Below are 25,170 nucleotides of genomic sequence, written 5' to 3'. Positions count from 1 at the left end.
CAGAACCGCACTGCACACAGGGTAGGAGGTAACGTGGCTCCCACGGCATCCCAAGGAAGCCTGGCCTCAGAAATTCTCAATAGCTAGCCCAAGGTCACCCGAGTAGTAAGGACGGCAGTCCTGCCTTCCTGTCTGCTAATTCCACACTTCTCTACTACATGGTGCTGCCAAGTAGAACATCATATGCCTTTCAGAAGGGACTGTCCGTGCAGACTGGCAAAACTCAGCTTCCATGTGGATCTGTGGGGACTCTGCCAGCTCCTCAAGTCTGGTTTTCCCACTCTTTCAGATCTCCCAGCTCTCCCAATTACGAGGTTTACAATTTCTCAGTCTGCACAATGGAAGAGCGGCCCTAAGAATTTAAATCACTCCATACAGGTTATTTTAAAAATAATAATAATAAGGAAAGGGGATAATTGCCATTGGGATGGTTTTTTATTTGTCTTGCAAAAAATTTTTTACTGAATATAAATTGTGCATGACATGGGATTCAGGGGAAAGAATTTGGCAGGTTTAGGAGATTTCTATTCTGTTTTCTTTTTATCCACTTTTCTAAGCATCCTTTCTGTTTCCACTGTGCTTTGAAAAGAATGCGAGAGAACTCAGGCTCTGGGGTAAAGAGAAAAAGAAGAATCCTAGAGTTACGGAGCCTGGCTAACCCCTTTTCTGTGAAGGTCTGTGTGCTCTTTTGTGCGGTAATGAAGAGATGGAAAGAAAAGAATTGTCCCACATTATCCACCACTAGGCCAGCCAAAAGGACCTCTGACTCGCGGAGCGAAGCACACCCCGCTGCAGGCTAATTCCCCTCGCCTCTTCGCTGCCAGATGACACGCTCAGAGAATGGCTCTGTCCTAGCAGTGATTGTCTGTGATTTGTGGGTCAGGAGCTGCCACGGGAAAAGTATCTAATTCCACTTTCACACACTTGTGGTGTCAGCAACCCAAATACAGAAAGCTATTTTGGCCACATTTTAACTATTCGACTTAAAGGCAACAGCACAGAAAAAGAAAGCCCACCTGTTGAAACCAACGAAGAAATCTCCTAAGTCATTTCTGGGCTTAATCATACTGAATTCACCTCCCCTAACATCCCATAAGGTTTGTTGTTCCAAGAGACTATGAGGCTTCCAAGTCCGATACGTACTGCACATTCCAGCCGGAGAGGACTTTCAAAGACACAGATTTCTTCCCTTTAAGGTGATTTTTCAAATTGTCATCAGAGAGATTTTTCTAAAACATACGCTCATTTATCCCATAGATACATATTCAGTTGCAATTAAGTGCCAGGCACTTTTCTGGGTATGTTAAGTCATCAAGGCAGGCAAGTATCTGCGTTTGTCCAGACAGAGGAGACAATGTCACTAAAGGAAACAAACCAGATTATTTCAGATCACTGCTTAGTCATTGAATCCAAGTGGGTCTTGGGATAGAAAGTGACATGCATTGGGGGGAAACTTAGGTGGAAAGTCACATCTGACCCAAGGCCTTAGAGACAAGAGGGGAACGGATTATGCCAAGATCTGAGAGAAGAGCATTCCAGACAATGGAAAGAAGAGATCCAGAAGGTAGAAATGAGTGTGGCTCTTTGAAGAACACAAAGAAGGCCCAGGAGGCTAGCAGGTGGTGTGAAAGGGGGGAAAGTGGTCAGAGCTGACGCAGGAGAAGTGAAGCAGGCGCCGGGGTGGCAGTGGGAGAAGAGAATAGACATGTGTGCTCAAGACAGTTTGAAGGTAGAGCTCCCAGTACTCTCCAATGGATTTGACCTGGGGAAATTGGAAAAAAAAAAATAACCAAGGATGATTCTGGGCTTAGGGTTTGAGCAACTGAGTGGATGGCAGTGCCATTTTGAATGAGGGCAATGAAAGAAAGTAAGCTGGGAGAAAAATAAGCATTTTTATTTGACTATGTTACAAGTATCCACTAGGCATTCAAGTGAAACGTCAAGTCAATAGCTGGATACACAAATCCAGAGGGAAATAGGAAGTTTGGGCTAACTATATAAATTTAAGTGTCACTGCCATAGATCCCTGTTATTTGAAACCATGGGATTCATAAGGAAGAGAAGAGCCTAGGGCACTCCAATGTCCAGAGGTTCAGTGGTGGAGGAGGGACCAGCAAATGATAGTAAGAGACAGTGGCCAGTGGTGGGAGGAAGACAAGGAAACTGTCACATAATGAGCCAGAAGAAAATGACCAAGAAAAAGGGAGCAATTCACTGCATCAGATTTTGCTAAACAGTTTACTTTAAAAAGAGAGAGAGCGAGAGAGAAATGACCCATGGATTTGGCAAAATGGAAGTCACCGGTGACCTTGAGAGTTACAGTTTCAGTGGAATGGTGGGTTGAAAAGAGGAATGAGATCTTGTCCTATCATTACCACTTTCCCATTTGAAACTCATCAGCGGTTCTTGTCCTGCCCATAAACGGATAAAGGCTGCATTCCTTTCCATAAAAGTAACTTCCTGACATGGAACTCTATAGAGGAAGTCAGTAATTGTCAGGGTTCTTAGCTGCAAACAGAATCCACTTTACTTTATGTGAGCAGAAAGGGATTTATTTATATCCATTAGGTATCTCACAGAATACCAATATTCAAGAACTAGGCTTGAATCCCATTATAATCAGAAATAACAAATATGGAGCCACATTGTCAGGACAAAGTTCCCACTGTTCCATAGGATTGTTCTAGTATGAATGGACCTAGAAGCTCCACCACAGTTGCCCCAGAAGAAGCATATGCCCCCAGCACCATTCCTGTCAGAAGAACCAATCTGCCCACACAGTCAACACCTCCTGTTGTTCATTTCAGCCTCCTGTTGGCAGATCTTTGGCCACATGTAGATCCTGTAACTACAAAGGAGTCTGTGGAATCTACAATGTCTATGGCACCTTCCAACATCTATTTCTCCTTCTTTTGGGGGTGTATTTCATCCTGATTTTTGTTAACCTCGTACTACCCTGGATTTGGAGGAAGCTGCCTCTAGTCTCAACTTTTGGGTCATGCTTGTGATTGGTCTGTGGCAATGAGCATAGCTTCCACTTCCAGCCACAGATATAAATTCAGGAATGAATATATGACCTACCCAACTCAGGCTGGTTAAATGAAGTAGACATTTGCTGGAGGCTTCTATAAAAGAAACTACCTTAATCTTCCAAGAGAGCTCCCAGAAATAATCTTCTCTCTCTATTCTTGAACGAAAGGCTTACCTTCAAGGAAGAACATATCCTGGGGGGAGTGAGTTGACAACCATCTTTTGGCTAGAGAGGCACCAGCCTAGAATGAAGCTGATCCTGCAGAAGCAGAGGAGAAACACAGAGAGAAGGCAGACTTTAAGAACATTCTTGGGCCACTGAAACAAACCAATTCTGAAATCTGCCCTACTCCTGGACTTTCCAGTTCCATAAATGAATAAATCCCTTTTAATGTTTAAGCAAGTTTGAACTGATTTTGATTAGGGGCAATGAAATGCTTTATAATTGATTCAGACTCCAATCTACCTCTTGGGGCTCATTTCTTAACATTTTTCATATCTAGGCACATCAGCTCATTTACTTTAAACCACCAGAATTCTGTTAAGACTGGTCACTCTATCTGGATGCCCTTCCTTCCTTTACTCCTTTACTGCCTGCCTACTTCCTCCTCACACTTAAACATAGCTAGAATGTCACCTCCTCCCTGAAGCCTTTCTGGATTTCCCTTAACTTGCTCTATCATAGTATGCATCACTGTCTGGCCAGTATTATGGTAACTCTTAAAGACATGTGCCCCTACATTAGCTCATAAGCTCTCTGAGAACCAGAACAGTCTCTTTGTCCTTAATGCCTTTCAAAGGCTGGCACTGTCCTTGTATTCATTAAGTATTTGTTAACTTTCCGGTGATTCCCAAAACTATGTGGGCAGTGAAGATTTCCTGTGTTGTGGTCTTATAGATTCATGTGCTGAGACAGCCTTGCAGAAATGTTCTAGTCAATCTCCAGAGAACAAAGTGGTCCTTGATGAGAGCTCCTCCTGGAACCACCTAATCACCGTCTCATTTTCCTAGGAGAGAAGTGAAGCCCAGAGAAGGGAAGGTCATGGGCAGTCGAGGCAGAGTTCAGTCTTGAAACTGGTGTTGCCTAATTCACCATTCATTCTGCAGCAACAAGCTGCTTCTTTCCTATAGGCCCTGAGAGCCGAGGGGGAGCGGCACTGACCATCATCCTGGATATCTCCGGTGTCTGTGGTCTGCCCCTTTGCCATGGCCATCTTTCAAGAGCCCTTCTGCTCTCCACCTCCCTCGCAGCTAAGTGGAGAAGGCACACATGGAAACTACATGCAAAGGGGACGATTCTCTCTCTCCTGTCTTTCCTTTGACGGGAAGGGAAAGACCTTATTCCTCTTAAAGGAATTTCTTTTTTTCCCCCCTTGCTTTATTGAGAAATAATTGGCAAATAAAAATTGTATATATTGAAGGAGCACAATGTGATGATATGATATATGTATATGCTGCAAAATGATTACCACAATCAAGCTAATTAACAGACCTGTTACCTCACATCGTTGCCATTTTTTTTATGTGTGGAAAGGACACTTAAGATTTTACTCTCTTAGCAAATTTCAAGTATGCAATACAGTATTATTCACTATAGTCACCATGCTGTACATTAAATCCCCAGATCTTAATCGGGCCACCTGGGTGGACGAGTCAGTTAAGCGTTTGACTCTTGGCTTCGGCTCAGGTCGTGATCTCAGGGTCGTGAGATAGAGCCCCACCCTGGGCTCTGTGCTCAGCGCAGAGTCTGCTTGTCCCTCTCCCTCCCCCTCTGCCTTTCCCCCCATTCTCTCTCTCTCTCTCTAAAATAAAAAAAAATTTTTTAAGCCACAAATCTTGATGGTCTTATAATTGGAAGTTTGTGACCTTTAACTGTTGAAGGAAGTCATCGAGAGGATATAACCACTGGTAATGGACACAGGTAATTGGAGGCTGTGTGGAGGCTCCAATGTGTGGAGGCTCCCACACATTGACCATTTTCAAGGTCACAGCCTCAAGAGAAAAATGTGTTGTTGGGACGATCTGGACGATATACCTGACTAAACCTTGTTAAGGCCTCTATGTAAACTTTAAGATTCTTACGGGCTGGTGTAGAGATCTACTCATCTCATAGCCATCCAACACAAGCCTCGTGCGTAAGTTCCCTTGCTTATTAAAACTGACCACCATTTCCATGTTTCCCTCAACCGCCAGTCCCTGACTACCACCATTCTAATCTCTGTTTCTGTGAGTTCAACATTTTTTAGATTCCATGTATAAGTAAGACCCTACATTGTCTCTGTGCTTGGCTTATTCTACTTAGCATAATGTCCTCCAGGTTCATCCTTGTCCCAAATAGCAGGATTTCCTTCTTTTCTATGGCTGAATAATATTCCATTGTGTGAATATGTGTGTGTGTGTGTGTGTATCTCATATTTTCTTTATCCAGTCACCCCCTGATGGATCCTTGGGTTGTTTCCATATCAGAAATTTCTGAGCTTGTATGAAAAGGAGGAGAGATTGAAAGAGGGTAGGATTTTCCCATGACATCTACTGCTTCAGCCACCTCCTCTTGCTCTGGGGCATTTGACCCCTCTGAGAAGCAGCTGCTGGCTGGGGTTAGAAATGGGGGTGAGAATAGTGGCAGAGTAAGCTCCGTGGCCACCCTGGACCCTCCTTCCCAGTCTGGCTCTCTCCTGCCTGGCCCTGTGCACTCTCTTGTCTGACAGGCTTCATTTCCAAGACTCAGGTTGGCAGGTACCTTCCAGGCAAGGGAGCAACATGCCTCAGGGTTCCAGAGGACAGAACACAGGATGGTGCCTCCGGGGGTCAAGGAAGGCTTTAGGAACAAGGTGATGTTGGGGCTCATACTTTAAGGATAAAATGAGTTTGCAAAGTGAGGAAAACATGATGATGGTGCACAGGTGGGAAGATGGTGAAGGACCATCAAGGATCAAGGGTAGATCAGGAACCAATGCAAACGCATAAAGGACTTCATTGGTGGCTCCCCCAAATGATATGTCCATGTCCTAACACCTGGAACCCATGAATCTGACCTTATTTAAAACAGGGGTCTTTGCTGATATAACTAAGTTAAGGATCTCAAGGAGAGTTCCTCCTGGATTATCCTGGATTATTATGACAGGTACCCTTATGAAGGAAAGGCAGAGGGAGATGAGAGACAGGAGAGAAGGGAAAGGCCACAGAGGAGAAGGCCACGTGAAGAAGCAGGCAGAGATCAGAGGGATGCTGCCATGCCCGAGGAACACGTGGAGCCATGAGAAGTGGAAGAGGCAAGGAAGGATTCTCTCCTGGAGCCCTCAGAGGGAGCATGGCCCTGCCAGCCTTGATTTTAGGCTTCCGGCTTCCCCAACTGTGAGAGATGATGTCTCTGGTGTTTTAAGCCACCAGGCGTGTGGTAACTTGTCACAGCAGCCCTCAGAAGCTAATACAGATGACCAGCTGTTCACTGTGTCAGGAATCCGGCGACCCCTCTGTTTCCGCTTTCTATCAGCTATGGATCCAAGCCATGCTACCCTTCACCTTTCTGGCGAAGAAACCAGCCACCTACAGCTAGCCTGGCTTCTCTTCAAGGAAAGCCAGGCTTGTCAGTCAAAACCAGACACCACAGTGAGGAGACCTAGGTTTCTAAAAAGGGCCAGGCTGACATATGCTAATCTACTGATGCGAAGGGGCTCGGTCCCCGGTCCCTGGTCCCCTGGAGGATGAGAGCCACCCTCACCTCTCACTCTGGGACGCGCTGAAACTGGAGGTGTCACTCAACTTGGTGAAATCAGAGAGGGAGAACTGCCCCTTGGGCAAAGGTCTGCAGTGAGGACACCACACTTGAGAACTGAAGAGAAAACCGTGAGGGGAAGGAGAACCTGAGAGAGAGGAACCCAAGGGCACAAAGTCAGACATCGCCCGGAGGACCTCGGGCCTTTTCTGGCGTGGAATAAAACAAGGAGGAAGTATCTGCATTTTGTAGCTTGATGCGGGATGTCCCTTCCTGGATCTGGGAAAGAGCCTCAGACAATGACCACATTGTCTGGCTGATGGGTCTGCCGAGGCTGGAGGGGTAAGGTGGGGGAAGGGAGTGGCCCTGGGAGCTTCTCTTCTCTGGGACCAAGGGCGCTGTCCTCTGCAGGCATCCATACGCTAGACAAGTCATGTCAGGTGATGACAGCAGCGAAGACCCCCACCCCAGCCAAGCTGGGAGTAAAACCGAGCTACGGAGGAGGGCTTTCAGTCGGGGAGGGCATGATCAGATGTGCTTTTTATAGAGGTTTCACTGTAAGAGCAGTGTGGGAAATGGAGTGCACGGGAAGAAACTGGTGACAGAAGGATCATGTTCCAGAATGTTTAAATCACAGTCCAAGAGAGATGAAGAAGAGCAGACGAAGGCAGTGGTGGTGTGGGCAGAAGCGCTGACTGGGGACTGAGCTGGGAGCTGTGCTGTGAACCAAGATCTGGACAGAAGGCAAGAGGCAGAATTCTCCATCTGATTCCTATTCCCCAAAAACTGGGGCTGTTGGGGGCACCAGGGCTACTCAGGGATCGAGAGACTTGCAGGGCATCTCCACGTTTGAGGCATTTAGTACTTTGTATCAAAAGAAAGAAATGCAAAAACGGGGCCAAGTAAACTGCAATATCCCTGAAATATTTGCTTTTAAAAAAAAATGATGGCTTTTCAACCACATGAACAAAGCAGTTCCTGTTTGTTTACTCTCCAAAGACAATCAGAGAAATCATCAATGAGTTTACTATACCATCAGGGCTCATAAAGCGACAGAATTTTCAGTGGCACACGGAGAGTCTTCTCCCAGGCTTGGCAGGGCCTCACTGAGACTGTGTGCATAACCCTGCTTTGAGATGAGGTTAAAAATAGACACCAGGGGCTTGACACAAATGTGAGGCCTGAGCATGCGGTCCTCGGGAATAAACACTGAGGCCTGGTGGTGGATACTCTGACAGTTGAACCCTGAAAACCTGCCCAAAGAAATAATTAATCCAAAGCTGCTGGCTGGAAAGAGTTAGAAGCCAGCAGGACGGGGCTGAGGAAGTGCTGGAAGCAAAGGGGGAAGAGCCCGGAAACATTCCCAAGCCCACCAGCTGGCAGGCACGCGGGTAGGGGTAGGGATGTGCTCGGAGGGTTGAAGGAGACAGCCTGGGGCCACTCTCCCCGCCTCTAGCAGACTGTGCCAGAATAAAAGCCTGTTCCATGAGGCCCGGTGCTTCCAGTCGGGTGGCAATTTGTCTCCTGCAGAAAGCACTCTTTTGAGCCCTAAGTCCACTTGAGAGGCCTTTGCTGATTGGGGTTCTGACCTGGGTTCTCTCTTTCTCCTACTCTCCCATCCCTAACCGCTGGTGCATGTCCCATGGAGCAGAATAGAGCAGTGAGAAAAGTGCTGGCTTCAAGGTCACACAGATCTAGCTTCAAATGCATGGGCGCAGCAGTGCCTTATTCTGAGCCTCGGCTTCTCCGCCCGTGAAATGGGAGGGGTAGTACTAATTTTGTAAGGATTTGTTATGAAGAAGAACAGACAATGGCGATGAATGTGCCTTGGGAGCCCCCAAGCACCCCAGGCACAAGCCCAAAGTGAGGTCGTTCTGCTTGTACTTAGCGTGGGGGGCTCCTCCCGGGACAGGACCCAGAGTCAGGGATGCAACCACAGCATCATGACTTGCCACCTAAGCTTTCACAACAGCCACCGCCCCTCCCTGTGACTCAGTGCCATGGGATGTCCTCTACCCTAACTTCTCTTTCTTGGCTGCCCAAAACTACCTGTGTCGCTCCAGCTGGCCCTTGCATGGCCCAATTAGGATCTGTTCTTCCCATCAGCCTGGAGCACCATCCTGAGCCCAGATCTTCAGGCGCCCTTCACCACCACACTTGTCCTACAAGGGCTCTCGCTTGGGCACTGGCTTTGAACACAGCCGGTCTCTAGTGGTTGGAGGAGCAGAATGAGAGAGGAAATATGATCGCAGAGACCTTCCAACAAGTATGCCCCCCGCCCCGCCCCATAAACAAGGCTTTGGGTTCCATCCATGTTGTTCTTCAAAGCCCAGCTAACATGTTTTCCTCCAGAAAGCTCCTTGATATTCCTGATGCTATGAATTCTGAGTCCCATCTGCCCTCTTTAATGGCCCTGAGCACTCTGAGACATACATGATAGTGATGTGAGTTCAAATAGATATCTCCCCCACCATATCGTGAGCTCCTTGATTTACCTACGATTCATCTATGTATCCCTTACAGTGCTGGACATATAGTAGGCACTCAATTACATTTACTGAGTTTATAACAAATGCCCTCATTAAGGTTTTCTATTTACCAAAGGCATCCCCCCCCACACAATATTCTGAGTGTTTTACAGCAGAGCTCAGAAAAGTATGGCCCACCATCTCTTTTTGTAATGGAAATTTTATTGGAACACAGCCATGTTTTTTGTTTATTTAGTGTCTATCTCTGCTTTCATGCTACAACAGCAGTGTTGAAAGTTGTGACAGAGACCCACAAGGCCTAAAATATTTACTATCTGACCCTTTGCAAAAATTCTGTTCAACCCTATTTTATAGCAGGCAAGTCTAAGATTTTTTATCTGCAATGCAGGGATAATAACCAGCATCAGAGAGCTGTTGTGAAGATCAGAAAAGGGTAGTGGATGTAAAATTGTTCTGCAGACAGCGTCCACTTTGCCCGCCATACAGGGTCGAGGTAAGGCTTGAAATCTCAAGTGTTGTTGTGGGAAGTATGAAGGTTCACTTGGGGGATAGCCTATCCTATCTAAGCTGACACCTGGGACAGATACAGTGCTGCATAAATACAGAACTCAAATATCTGCCCACAAGGAATCAGATAACCCTGCCCTCCAGGATAGACTCTTCCCATACGGCATGAATTCAGACAGGGCTTTGGCTCCTGCGGAGAATAAAATAGGCCCCTGAATGTTCCTGTTCCTCATTTACGATAAATGCTCTGAGAAGTAAGAACATGCTTTAATTAATGCCATTGGCAGACTTGCATAACTGCTGGTTATAAGAGATAAGAATGATTTTTTTACTTGATTTGACAGAGCTAACATGCAAACCCCAAAATATTTCCAATTAGCCTTCTAGCTAGTTATCAACATGGATCTCACACTTCCTAAGGTGGGCCTCCGAGTCTTGAGGAAGTGGCATGTTTTAAGCTGTAGAGGAAGTGTGGGTGATGGGATAGGCAAGCAGGGGCACGGCCCCACGTTTATATGGAAGGAGACATTTCACTGTGGCTGAGCCCGAAAAAGCGTTCGCCAAGAGGGCAGAGCTGGGGTTCGGATTTGAAGGCCGTGATGCTCCTAGCTGCCTGTTGCCCCTGGGCCAGGATGGTGGGATCTGATTGTGGGGACAGGAAGCACAGCTGCCTTCATCAAACTGAGCTCCCTCAACCACCTTGATGACATATGAAGTCTTGCCCCAGAAAGGGGAAGTCATGCGCGACACTCTCCGAGGGAGTCAGGGGTGGGGATAAGCTGGACCCACTCGGATACCCTCTCCCAGCCTCATGCTGTGTTGGTGCTTCCCTTTACTGCTCATCAGACACCTTGACTGCCACTTGCAAACTAAACGTGGGAAGGAGACGGGGGGTTGTCAACACTGTGTGTGCAGAGGAGGAAACTGAGGACCAGAAATGAAACAGTGCACGTGCCCCCCCCCCACCCCCAACAGTAGCACATATAGCCGGGAACTTGGATCCCAGCCCTGAAGCTTCGTCTCCACCATGTGACTTATGAGGATGGCCTCCTGGGTCTCCGACCCTGACTGCAAAACTCTGGGTTGGGTCTTCTTATCTGACCACCAGCGGCGAGGCTGAACCTCTGCTCAGGCCAACCTTCCCATCGGAGATACCCCGCCCCCGGCTGCCACCCCCGAAACCTGTCCGGGATCCGGGGTCTTGCCCGGGCTGGGAGGAGGGTGAGGTAAGCGAGGCACCCCAGGAGGTGCTCACTCTCAGGGCCGTGCAAGTGCCATCGTCTTGTCATGAGGATTAAATGAAATAAGAAAGTGCTTCGGGCAGAACCTGCCACATAAGCTATAAAAATATTCAATATTATTATTATAATCAGTAGTAGCCGTACTGTTACTCGTAGCATTGAGAGAATCTGTTTCTTCTTCTGCTCGCTGGAGATAAAATTAATTTTTGTCCGTGGAAAGAATGAATACTGTAAAGTTCTCCAAATGTAAGCTTTTGTTCCAGAAAGACTTGTACTACTTTGGGGACACCACTGACCCTGAAAGAGGGACAGTTAACCTTGTCCCATTCCGTGGCCTCAAGTGACCCCCTCCCCTGCCTGGCCTACCTTCCATGCTAAGAAACTTGGCTTCCATGAAGGAGCTAACAGGAACCACTGAAGGGTTTCAAGCTGGAAGTGATATGGCAAATCTGTGCTTGATGAAGATCCCTCTGGTAGTGTGATCTTAGACCAGAGAGGGCCAGAACCAAGGCAGGGAGGCCAGTCAGAGGCAAGTGAACAGTCCTGGCAAGAGACAATGAGGTTTGAAGAAGGTAGTGGTAGTGGGGACGATAAAGGACCGAGCAAGAGAGTGGGGATGAGGAAATGAAATCTGTTCATCACTCCTGGAAAAACAACTGTGAATCAGTGATACCATCTTTATCCCCCAAAGCAAACAGATCCTTCATTAGTGCTAGCAATTGAGAGCTGTGTGAGGTTTGGTACCCACTAGCTGCTAAACATGCATATAAAAGGAAGCACACCATATGCTGTGATGAGTTAATGCCAATTGGCCCCACTCAGATATATACTGCTTTAATTTTAACACTTTATTTGAACAAAAGTCTACTTCTAAGGAAGCTCAGGATTCCCAGAGCTTCTTTCTGCTGGCCATTTGACTTGATTTCTTTCCTCAGTGATGAAATGTAGCTTTCAATAAGTATGGCCAAGATTCAGATGTCAAGTTGATAGAATAAAAAACTTCATGGACAGATGAAATGAGATGCCCTCTGCGGTAGTGAGCTCCCTGTCACTGGGGCATTCAAGAAAAATCTGGATGGCCACTTGATGGAGTTATTGCAGAGAGGATTCAGATATCAGAAGGTGAGTGGAATGGGGATGTTAGACTTGATGACCTTTAAGGTTTTAAAGAACGATGAAATTCTAAGAGGTTGAACCACAAATGTACTTCTTGGCTGATCAGGGGAACCCCATAATCACAGCAGAGTCAGAATGAGGATCTAAGATTTTTCAAGCAAATTCAGAATTTTTAACCCACTTAGGGAAGAAATCTGGACAACCCATCAGCCAAGACAGCTCCAGGACAGAAGAATGGTGATCATCAGAAGAAAAAGTTTCAGTGTCATCCTGTGGAGCCTGGCACAAACAAGGAATTTCTCTTAGGACTAAGAGCTAGAAAAGCACTTTGATCTTCTTTTCTATATAACTGCCCATGTATCTCTTTTCACTTTGGCAGTTAGGAAGCTCAGAACTTAATTTGCACATGAAAAGAACAACTGCATAGACCCTTATAATCTGCTTGTCATCAGTGCTCTCTCCTACCTCACCATCATTCTGGCTTCTTATTTTAATGTATACGTTTCCAAGTCCTAATTTTGTCTTTAATGATAGTTTGCCTTCTAGTGCTTCCTATAAACTTCCTCGACTGCTCTGAGAAAAAAGGAGGGAAATCAACAAGGAAATAAATAATAAACCACCATCTGGGAAACGTTATTGGCTCCCACTGATAAACTGTGGGGAAATAGCAGGGGGAGCATTAGACTGGGGGGCCACTGGAGGTGTCAGCTTTCCTTTGCCACGGTGGGAGCTTGGGGAAGATGCTTCCTGGACTCAGTCTCCCCTTCTGTAAAACAACAGACTAGAGAATGGCCTTGGATTGGGGTTTGGCTCCCAAGATCTCGTTGCCTGCAACTGTCCTGCCAGGGTTACCAAGTGAATCTCCAGGTGCTGCCCCTCCACCAAGTTCAGACCTCCCCTGGACTTTGAGGTCTCTTGCCTATAGACAGTATCCTAGGCTTTTTATTTATGTATCAAAATAAAAGATGTATATAGTTTTCACTATGTTCTGTACTGTTCTGAATACTTCCATATAGTGATTCATGTAAATTTTGTAATGATTTTATGAGAGTTACTCTTATTATACCCATTTTACAGATATGAAAATTAAGGCCTTAGGGTTTAAATAAATCACTAGTAAATGACAAAGCTAGATTCAAAAGCCAGGCAACAAGTCTCTGAGTTCATGCTCTTAACTGTATGTTCCTTCAAATCGAGCCATGACTTTAGCTCAGCTCCCTGACCTCACTGTAATTCCCGACCTGGATTATTAGCTCTCCTGGATTACTGCCCTCTTGCCATCCAATTAAGCATAGACTTGTCTGAGTACCTACTCTGGATCAAGCTCTGTGATGGACTGGGTACAGGCATGAATCCAATATGGTTTCATCCAATGGGCGCCGTCTATTTGAGGACTGGAGTCAAACATATATCCCACCCACTAGAATCCAAAGAGGAATTAAATGCTATGTGGAAGTTCACACAATGGCTATGTCAATGGGACTTCCACTGTGGGAGATGACAGTGGAAGCGGGTGGGGAAGAGCATCGCAGGCAGAAGGAAAAGCATGAGCAAGTCCCAGAGGCATGAAAATATATGGTACATGTCAAAGGGTCTGGCTCTTGGCTTTCTCTCCAGTCTGGTCCTGCATCACCCTTCCCATTCAGCTGTTATACATATTTGTTGAGTGCCAACCATGAGTCAGGCACTGTTCTAGGTGCTGAGGATACAGCAATCAAAAATGTAGCTTTAATCATGACCCTCACAAGCTAGTGGAGAGACACAATTCATTGACAAATAAAAATGATATGCCAGGTGGTGATAGGTGTGATCAAGAACAACATGTAGAGTAGTGGAACAGAGAGCGAGGGAAGGCCACTGTCATAGGAAAAGTACAGTCCAATGCTTTACCCCTAGGCTCTACCCCCTGTCATAGGAAGAGTGAGCAGAGAAGGCCCCTTCAGAAACATTTTAGTGCAAACCCAGAGGAAATGAAGGAGTGAGCTATGAAGATATCTGGTATGAGGGTGGTTAGGTAGAAGGGAGAAAAAAATGCAGGTGCCCAGAAAATGCACTATGTTTGCCATTTTGGAGGAACAGCAAGATGAGGCCAGGGGGAGGGGGAAGAGGGAAGAAATGAGATCTGAGCTGTAGTAGGGGCTCTAGACTATGTGTGATCTTATTTATGAGAAGAAGGACTTAGGATTTTGCTCCCAGTGCAGTAGGAAGCCATCGTGAAGCTGTTGTTGGGCCAGACCATGAGAGTCCTGTGAGGCTTTCTAAATGTCTGGGAAAACCAAGTTCTGTCCTACCTCAGGGCCTTTACCCATACTGTGCCTTCTGCCAGGAATGCCCCCTCCATCCCCATCTCTTTGCTGAGCTATTTCCTACTCCCCTAAAGGCGGTCCTTCAGGGAAGCTGCTCCTAACCCTCCTAAACAAATTAGATTCTCCTGCTAAACAACCTCACCATCCTATACTTCCCTTTTGTGGCACTTAACAAAACTACCATGACATAATATAAACCAATACATAACATAACTTTCATTTTCTACTGTTTTTTCCACTGAAGGGAGAGCTCCATGAGGTGAGACTTTGTGTCTTTCCTCTCTACCTCTGGATCTTCAGTACACTGTACAGGGTCTAATTCTTACGAAATGCTCAGTATTTGTTGAATGAATGCAAGAATAAATGAAGTGAAAGGAAAGGATAAGAAGGCAGGTTGGAGGCTCTAACTCTGCCCTGGAAAAGCAATATTGGCCTGTAACAGGCCACAAAGAAAGCATATGAGGGGTGCAAGTCAAGGTACACTTAGGTTAAGCCCCTGATGACTATGGGCAGGAGAGATTGAAAGGTAGTGAGACTAGGGTCAGAGAGAATGGAAAGCAATTTTTAAAACTGTTTGGTGGACTCCCTGCCCTATATAAAATGTTCATATTAAAATAGAAAAAACTGGGGTGCCTGGGTGGTTCAATCAGTTAAGCATCTGCCTTCAGCTTAGGTCATGATCCCGAGGTCCTCAGATTGAGCCCCGCATCCAGCTTCCTGCTCAGAGTGGAGTCTGTTTCTCCCTCTGCCCCTCCCCCACCCCCATTGTGTTCTCTTCCTCTCTCTCTCTCTCTCTCAGATAAATAAAATATTTTTTTAAAATGCATGCTTTCATGAATTTGAGGAGCCACAAAAGTCTCAAGGTATATCCTTGGGATGTTGCTCAAGACGGTGATAATCATCAGCTAACATGTGACCAAACAACAACAACAAATGCCAAGTAGCAGAAATCATATTATATGGGAGTCAGGAGAACTGGGTTTTCTCATTCACTCATTCATTCATTCATTGTTCATGCAATAAATACCGGCTATTGACCATAAATTAAGGGTTAGACCCTGTGGTAGGCATTGGGTTTAGATTCTGTTTGTTACCTATTAAGTATACAAACTTGGACAAGTCATTTAACCTCACTAAGAGAAAAGAAACCTTCATTTATAAGGGAATGGCCTTCCTTATTAAAGGAAAATACAAAGCCCTCTAGTACATGAACGGGGTCTCCACACAGGAAGAGATGATGTAATAAAAGGTCTTAATTCTGTCCCTTCGAGTTTCCTTTCCCCCTTGAAGTTCTCACTTTGATTTTGGCTGGCACACCCAAAAAAGTCTGTAATGATTGTCATCATCTGTTTCATTGACTAGAAAAAAATCTTCCTTTTCCTTAAAGTCCATATCAAACACCAAGGCTCTTGAAACCTTCCTTGGCTCCCTACTTCCTAGGCAAAATGAGTCTCTCCCATCCTGCCCTGCCTTGAACACTAGCTCATCGAGTGTTTTGCAGCTTACTACTCCATGTGATGCAGCTGAGTTCACCAAGAACTTTTTTTCCTGCCGCCCCCCCCCCCACCCTGTTTCCCCAGCCTTTGGCTGAGTGTCTGGCCCAGAGCACATTCTCTAGTTAAATGGATAAAAAGTGACCAGGCCAGCAGAAGAGTTGACAAACAACACAGTGGTAGAATGAAGTCCAAAAAGACTTGCTAAGACCCAGAAAGAAGAGACTAAACCAGCTAGGAACATCAATGACTACTCACTGAAGCACTGAGAGACCATGGGACATTGTGGGTTGGGGTCAATACTTCCCTGTTGGAGAAGACAAAATGGCAGTCAAGTATTTATTTTCTTTAACAAAATTACATGGTAGCCCATACCTTTGCAATTTAGAGGCTGATGTAAACTTGGGAAAGTCATTTAACCTCTCTGTATAAGGAGGAAAAGATGCTGATGGCTTACTGAGCTGTCTGTGTGGGCATGTGGCCAGGTCTCCAGATGGGAGTTTAAGTCCGCAGTGACACACCCTTGAAGCCTTGATGCCTTGGGCATTACACCTTAGGATTGCTGATACCTTTTCTAATAAAATGTAAATAATTAAGGGACAAGTACAAGATATAAATTTTTAAGTATAGCAGTTGTTCCAGATATATCAAAGCTATGTATCTCACTACATAGCTTTCACTTTGCCTAAAAAATGAACTTCTGGGCGCCTGGGTGGCTCAGTTGGTTAAGCGACTGCCTTCAGCTCAGGTCATGATCCCACAGTCCTGGGATCGAGTCCCGCATCGGGCTCCCTGCTCTGCGGGGAGCCTGCTTCTCCCTCTCCCACTCCCCCTGCTGTGTTCCCTCTCTCGCTGTGTCTCTCTCTGTCAAATAAATAAATAAAATCTTTAAAAAAAAATAAAAAAAAAATAAAATAAAAAATGAACTTCTGTTTGTTGAGTACTATGATGTCTGTGAGTACTACAACATGGTGCTAAGTGTTTTATATGTATTACATAATACAAAACTAATGTAGCAAAATGAGGGAAGTTGTTTTTATATTCCCCCTTAGGACACCTCTCAGGGAGTCAAACTTGAACATGACTGCAAGCAATACTTTGATAGACCATGTGAGTGAAAGATGAGACCCCAAAAAACATACTGACATAATAAGGGACAAGTGCCAAAGTTCCTTCTGATAGACAGTTGGATGTCCACTTAATGGCAGGGCTTTTGAACTACTGGGTAGCAAGATGCCCGTGGGACTGGCATGACTGCAACAGTGTGCAAGTTTGGGGCAGAACTGAATTGTTCAGAAATAATAGAGCAGAGGCTAAGGACAGTGTTCTGGAGGGATCCTAGGGATTGCAAAAACCCACTGTGACACATGTAATGAAACCTTCTCCATCTCCCCTGGAAAATCACCAGAAAATTCTTCCTTATTCCCCAATGCTCTTGGGTCATGAAGATTACTTCACAGGGTAGAAAGAAAATCTGAGGTCAGCAAAGTCAGCAGACATAGGGGAACAGCCATAAATCTGGGTTACATTTAACCCACAACCCCATGAGACAAAAAGCATTACCTTCATCTTACTGGTGAGGAAACAGGCTGGTATAGGTTAACAACCTTGTCCGATATGCACGGCTAACAGTGGCTGGACAGCCATTGCACACAGATCTGCTTCATCCCAACACCTGTCATTTTAGCCCCAGGAGACACCTCCTTCTGTGATTCTATGACTGTTTCCTGCCTATCAAAAAGTTTGATAAGTTGGATGATTGCTCTCCCTCATTATATTTTAAGCCACATTAATGATCGGAGAAATATTTGCACGTGGAATAGAAGAAGAGGAATGTTTCCAGCCATGGGGTATAAATAGCCCACTGATCTCCCGTCTTCAGAAAGGGACCAGAAGTGGAACTACAGCAGGAGGAGTGATTGCCTGTGAGGGAGGGGAGCAGCCTTTTGCACACATGGGCACACGCTGCCGAAAATGAGACTTGCGTTATCACTGCCATAGTCTCGACAAACGCCCACCATGGAATGACATCACTGCCAAAGCCCAATTAGCTCAAAGAAGACCCTGGCACTGGATGATGTTCCTTCAAGATGGCATGAAATTCCAAATATAAATTGGGTCCGCACTGGGCGATGATTCAAGGAATCGTATTGGCCAGTTCACAGGACAGCTTGGCAACTAGAAATCCTTTAAACAGGCTTTTGAAACTGTATCACCCCCTGAAAAGACAGAGGTATAATTATACCCAGATCCTTCAGTAAAAATCTAGAAAAAGAAATGCAGAGGTTCTCTGTCCATGGCGTGATTATATCATAAATTATAGAAAATATGGAGGAAAAGTTTATCAAGATGCATCATCTTCTGGAGTTACTTTGTCTTTTCAGAAAAACAATTATTAAACATTTAAAATAGCAAAACTTCCTCACAGCTTATAACTCTTTACAATGTGCTGCATGCTTTCATGTACTTCATCTGATCGTACCCTCCCAACAGCTTGATGCAATTATTGTTGCTATTTTACAGATGAAAACCTAAAGTGTAAAGAGGGATCTGTTAAGGAGTGTTTGAGAGCAGGGATTTTGTATCGCTCTTTTTTGTGCCATCAGCTTGGTTTTTAGGGCCTGACATCTCACAGGGTTACTGTAAATGTGAAGGGAATGGAATACACTGGAATAGAACTAGTGACTCGCCCACGCCAACTCCCAGCTCAGTGTCCGTTTCTACAGGATGTGCAGCCAAATCATTCAACCAAATGTGGACCATACACCTGTGTTATGTCTGGGCATGTAGAAGACACTAGAGAGCCTGAAGAGCATGGGCGAAGGCCAGGTGTAACAGAAGCCTAAGACACAGTCCCTGTGAGAGACTGAATATACAAATGGACAATGGCCAGATGTATATAAAAACAGGACTCTGACCCACAATCTGCAGCCATCGGTCCAGGAAGACAATCCACTATCTACAACGGACATTCAAGGAAGCCAAACAATGACTCCTATAGCAATCAGCTCCAAACAGTGGAAACTGATGAATCATTGACAGGTTCCCTCTTTGTTCTGGTGTCCAACTTAGGACCAAACAAAGAAAACCAAATATGCACTCCTAATCACTCACATAGAATGCTCTGCTTCTCGTTAGCCTGCCTCTGGCTTCTCTATGCCAATGGCCTCCAGTCAGGGCACACATGAAGCGTTCCCTTTTTCCCACTATAAAGCTTTCCTATGCCCCTGCCTGCCTTTGAATCTCCACCCAACCCAAGAGAGGGTGGCTGACTCCCTTAGTATAGCAAACTCTGCCTAAATAGCCTTTGCTTATTCTCATTTGGATGGTCTTTGTTTACTTCGACATCTGTGTTTAAGGAACTTATACTACAGTGAGGAGAGGAAAAAGAACAAGATATATAGGAAATAATAAAATGATAATATAAAACAATGCCAAAATGAGTGGTCAACTACCTGGAAAAAATAAGGATTTTTAAGTACTAGCAGTACAAAGAAATAAGTGATAATTGCCTGGGGGAAGTGCTCCATTACCAAGGTTGATTTGTCTCTGATGAGCCGGGGAGGAGGTAGCCTGGGTGGACAGGGTGTGAGGAGTACATGGTCATGAGATGTCACAGAGATGACCAAGCTTCCCAAAATGCAACCAACTACTACACTTATTTATAGATCCATAAAGCATCCAAAAGGCTATGGATAACTCTCTCGACACTTGGAAGTACTGGATAAAAATTGAGAGATTGGGGGGGCAACTTCTTCCAGTTGAAAGGTATGACCTTGAAAGACAAGTAACTGTAGATGGTGAACATTTGGCTACATAAGAGGATTGTGAGAGTCTGTTCAGGACTGTGGTTGACAATGGGCTTTTGGAAAGGTATGGGGAAATCCTATCAGAGCCACAAGATTCTTCATCAACCTAATAAGACATTATTTTACACAATACTTTTTGAACAGTTAAACTATGCCAAGTATTCTTCAAAGAGCTAGAAATACAACAATGGATACCGTTGTCTGTGCCCTCACAGCCCTTACAATCACTTGCTTTAAGTTAAAATTTAAAGGTAAAAGAATAAAAATGCTAGGAAAATTCTAAACCAGATCTTAATACAGTTTTATACAGAAGATATAGGAAGTATCCAATAGTGCTAAGAATCCAATAGGAAAGGCTATCCATATATCCTCAGATAACTGCATACTAATGCCCAGAGTATGGACATAAAGCCACCCTAAAATGTTAATACTGACTAGGAAGTATGTAGAAATTAATAGGACTTGTGCATCAGTCCTGGTATCAACAGGCTTTAAACTTCCTCCCATCCTTCCCATCCTCCAAAAGCCATCAGAATAGTTTCTTAAGTCTGACATACTTGTGATCATATAATTCTCCAGCTCAAAACACGGTAGTGACTCCCCATTACCCAATGCATGGTTTTGAAGGCCCTCTATTGTCTTTTAAATTAATTAATTAATTTTTTCATGATTTCATTTTTTTCAATAAGCCAGCATATAGTACATCATTAGTTTTTGATGTAGTGTTCAGTGTAGTGCATATAACACCCAGTGCTCATCACCACATGTGCCCTCCTTAATACCCATCCCCTGGTTACTCCATCCCCCCACACCCCTCCTTTCTGTAACCCTCAGTTCGGTTCCCAGAGTCCAGAGTCTCTCAAGGCCCTCTATTGTATTATGTTGCCTCAATAAATCTTCTAATGCAGTCTTCAAAAACCTTTCCCCAAAAGATCCCTTGTTCTAGTCACTCTAGATCTGTGTTGTCCCAATGGCAACCTCTGGCCACATGTGACTATTTACAATTAAATTTATTAAAATTCAGTTCCTCAGTTGCACCAGCCACATTTAAAGTGCTCAATGGCCATATTTGGCTAGTGGCCACCCTATTGAACACCACAGATATAGAACATTTCTGTCACCATAGAAAGTTCTATCAGACAGCACTCTACTAGGCTAAGGAATCTCTGAATACATTCTCTGTGCCTTTAGTCATTGTGGTCCTTCTTTGCCATTCCCCATCTCTACCTATAAAAATTCTAGCCATCATTACATTTTCAGTTCAAGTGGCACTTCCTTCAGGAAGCTTTCCAGAGTAAAAATTAATCGGCTGTCCTCTGTGTTCCTTTGAGTTACTTGGGACTACTCTTCATCACTAGTCATACTTTGCTTTGACTAAGGTCCTCGTGTAAGTAAATATTTCCTCCATCAGCAGAAATTTTTTAGAGCTTTGTATCTGGTAGTGTCTTACACATATAGTTAAGGACCAAAACACTTCTGGCTTTCTGTTGAATCCTGGCGGAACTGGCTCCTGATCAAAACGAAGCAATGGGAGGTAGGATGACAATACACAAAGGAAGGAATGTGTGGTAGGCAAAATAATGACACCCCAAACGATGGTCATGTCCTAATCTCCAGAACCTGTGAATATATTAGTTTACATGGCAGGAGGGGAATTAAGGTTGTTAAACAGCTGACTTTAAGATAGGGAGAGCAGCCTGGATTATCCAGGAGGGCCCAGTGTAATCACTTTTCCAATATAAAAGTAGAAGAGGGAGAGGAGAGGGAGAGCCAGAGAGATGGCAATGTGAGGGCTTGGCCTAACACTCCTGGTTCTGAAAATGAAGGAAGGGGGTCATGAGCCAAGGAATGCCGGTGGCCTCTAGAAGCTAGAAATGGATTCTTCCTAGAACCTCTGGAAGGAATGTAGCCCTGTTGATACTTTGATTTTAACCCAGTGAGACACATTTTGGACGTCTGACTTCCAGAACTCTAAGATAATAAATTTGTATTTGTTTAAGCCACTAACTGTGGAAATTTGTTACAGCAGCAATAGGAAACTGATACAGAGTGGCAAAGGAGTATTACAAATCAAGGCTCATGATTCCTGCATGGATCAAAAACTGACAATATTTGTATCCTTCCTCTAGCACTTTACCTCCATACATTTGTCCTAATAATCAGAATTCTCATTCTATATCAGGATGTTCATTGACAGGATTATTTGTTCCAGTAAAAAGTTCAGTAAGAAGGGATTGATAGCCATTCACATAACACATTATGTGGCCATTAAAAAACATTACATCTTTGAAAATGATTATGTGACATGGGAAGAGCTGATAGTCAAGTTTAAAAGGCAGGATACGAAACAATATATGATCCCAATTTATGAAAGTTAAAGGAAATACACCAAAATGTTAATGATGGATTAAAAAAAATTAATGTTCACGATGGTATCTTTGTGGGATAAAATTAAGAAAGTTTTGGTTTTCCCTTTACACATTTCTGTGTCTTCCAGGTGTTCTATAATGAGCATGAATTACTTTTATAATCAGAAAAATAAACAATGTTTTTTTCATGTAAAGCAAGCCCCTCAGGTAACAAGAACCACAAAATTAATCATGCCTTTGACCAAGTAATCGCATTCATGAAAATATATCCTAAGGAAAGAATTCAAAACAAGAAAAAAAAATCTTTTAAGTAAAAAGGCAATGTTTTATAGCAATGTTTCTTATAATAGTTTAAAATTGGAAGCAACCTGAATATCCAGCAATTTAATTATGATAAAGCAAATTGTAATATATTTGCTTGATAGAATATTGGGAACTCATAAAAATAATGAATACAAACATTACCTAGAAATACAGGCATTACAGAATAACACAAAGCAAAAAACTCAAGGACAAAACACAAAATATCTAGATTATAATAACTCCACTTAACATGGATAAAGATGGGAAGAAGAGGTAGAAATTATAAATCATTGCTATGTTGAATGGAATTCTGAGAGTAATCTGTATAAAGTTGTTTTGATAACAAACACAACTATCTGATAAAGACTCACACCAGCATGTAAATCAAGAAACCTGAGAGTGACAGACACGTTAAGAATGTGGAATGATAATGGATGCAGCAGAAATGGGAGCAACACCTGTGAGACCGGGCACCAGAGATCACCCACATGGGGACATGTGTTTTCATTGCTCTATCCAGCAAATATTCATTGAACCCCACATGTGAGTAAAACTGTAGTGAAAAACAAGGGAATAACAAACACCAAATTTAGCGTTTGAGTTACTCTTGGGGAATTAGGGTTCTACCAAGGAGGGGAACACAGAGAGTTTCACAGGGGATCCGTCATCTCTTAAATTATTTCTTAAATTGGATGCATGGATGTTCTTTTTATGATTCTTCTGATAAATCACAAGTGCTTACAACAGTGCTTGGCATATATTGGCTCACACAGAAACTATTTGTAGAAAGAAACTTTTCGGAACATCTGGGTGGCTTAATGGGTTAAGCATCTGACTCTTGATTTTGGCTCAGGTCATGATCTTGGGGTGGTGAGATGGAGCCCCACACTGAGCTCTGTGTTCAGTGTGGAGTCTGCTTGTCCCTCTCTCTCTCCCCCGCTGCCCCGCCCCCCAGTCATGCAGGCGCTCTCTCTCTCTCTCTCAAATAAATAAATAAATAAAATCTTGAAAAAGAAAAGAAACTTTTCAGTGGCTCTGTAAATAAAGCTCAAACTCTTTAATATGGCATACAGAGCTATTCAGGAACTGACTTGTACCTAATTTATCAACACCTATGACTTCCCCCCAATCTATAATCATTCCTGTTCATTTTTTGCTAAACATATAGGACTTTTTGGTGCCTCTGAGACTTTGTCCAGTTGCTTTTTTTTTTTTCTTTCTGGAATGTTCTGCTTCACCTAGATATCTCCTAATCTCAAGACCAAGTTATGCCATACCAGCTTTGCAAAACCTTGCTGATCTCCCTAATTGTCTCTCCTCTATATTCCCGCAGGGTTTTCCTTATTTGTGCATTGGAACCTGACTTGCTCTAATCTATTATAATCTCTCACATTATTGCTTTATTGCTTACAAAGTACTCTTAGCTCCATTTTACTCGCAGTAACATTGTGAGTTAGTCTCCATGAGCCCACTTAACAGATGCACGAGCTTCCAAAGGAAGAGCAGAACTTAAACACAGGTCTTCAGATTCACGTGGTCCCTGAAGGGACAGGGCTGCCGGGGCAAGAGAGGGCAGGAAGGGGCTGAGGGGATGAAGCTGCATCTCTAACCACACACGCAACGTTTGTAAGATGAGAAAGGACATTTCGCAAGAATTAAGATGGGCCATGAAGATCAACTCCAGTTTGTTTAAGACACGTAATTTATACCTATCAGAGTAGAAAGTGAAACAGGCTAAAAGAATGACCACAAAATTGAAAGGAAAAAAAAAAGTTTAAATGAATTCAACAGAATGGGCCTTACATCCTACCAGGAAACTTCAAAATAGCAGACTGTCTCCAAAGTAGAAACCTTGTCTTATTTTTCTTTTATTCCAAGTCCCTAGAATAAGGCCCAGCACTAAAAAGGAACTCAATGCATGTTGAATTAATTAATTAATGTGCTATTGAGAAGCACAATTAGTTTTAGCTTTCCTGAAACTGTTTCCCCTCAGTCACGTGGCCCTTTCAGTTCAGGGGGACTGAACATCAGTTTCTTGTGTGTTTAATAATTCAGATCCCAAAGCTTCTCTAATGCTCAAAACCAAACAAAATATTCACTTGTTTGAATAAGTCAACAAGTATTTAGGCAGTAAAGTGGATTTAGAATGTGTTAGCAGATACCTGCCCTGTCTTTTATACTATCTTTAACATTTAAGACACGCACAATGCCTGATTAGAATACACGAAAAAAATTCTCATGCCCAAAAGTCACAGATCCAATGAGAAGAAAATCTACAAAGCAAGAAGCCTTGACCTGCCATAGAGACGCAGCTCTGATGAAACTAACAGTAATACTGAACAAAAAGACACCATTGAAAAACTCAAGAGCTTTTGAAAGCCTCCCATCGAACACCAACGGCTATCTACTTTATAAGTTGATCATAGAGAACATGTTTTTGGGAAATTGGTCATTGAACAAATCGGCCATTAGAGAATTTATTTTTTGCAAACCTCGAATTGATTCTGGATCCTGGGACTAGGCACTCTGGTGTTTCACAGCCTGGCCTGTTGAGGCAATCCATAGTTCCTGACTGATCATGGTTCTGGGATACACTTCAAGGAAAGAACAGGTCTAGGTTCAAATAAGTCAATTAAAAGGCAATGTGCGCAATAAGAAAGGATTTAAAGGATGTGCCAAAGGGTGGCTATCCTGGAATGGGCTAAGGGTCTTGCCCTAGCTGCCTTCTCTCTGTGTCTCAGTGTATGTTTTCATCTATCAGGGGAGAGGAGAATGTAGACAGCAATCCCTCA

The sequence above is a fragment of the Mirounga leonina genome, unplaced genomic scaffold, assembly GCF_011800145.1.
Source record: "Mirounga leonina isolate KUSES-001 unplaced genomic scaffold, KU_Mleo_1.0 Mir_170, whole genome shotgun sequence".
Lineage (NCBI taxonomy): Eukaryota > Metazoa > Chordata > Mammalia > Carnivora > Phocidae > Mirounga > Mirounga leonina.
Note: the sequence above shows the minus strand (reverse complement) of the source record.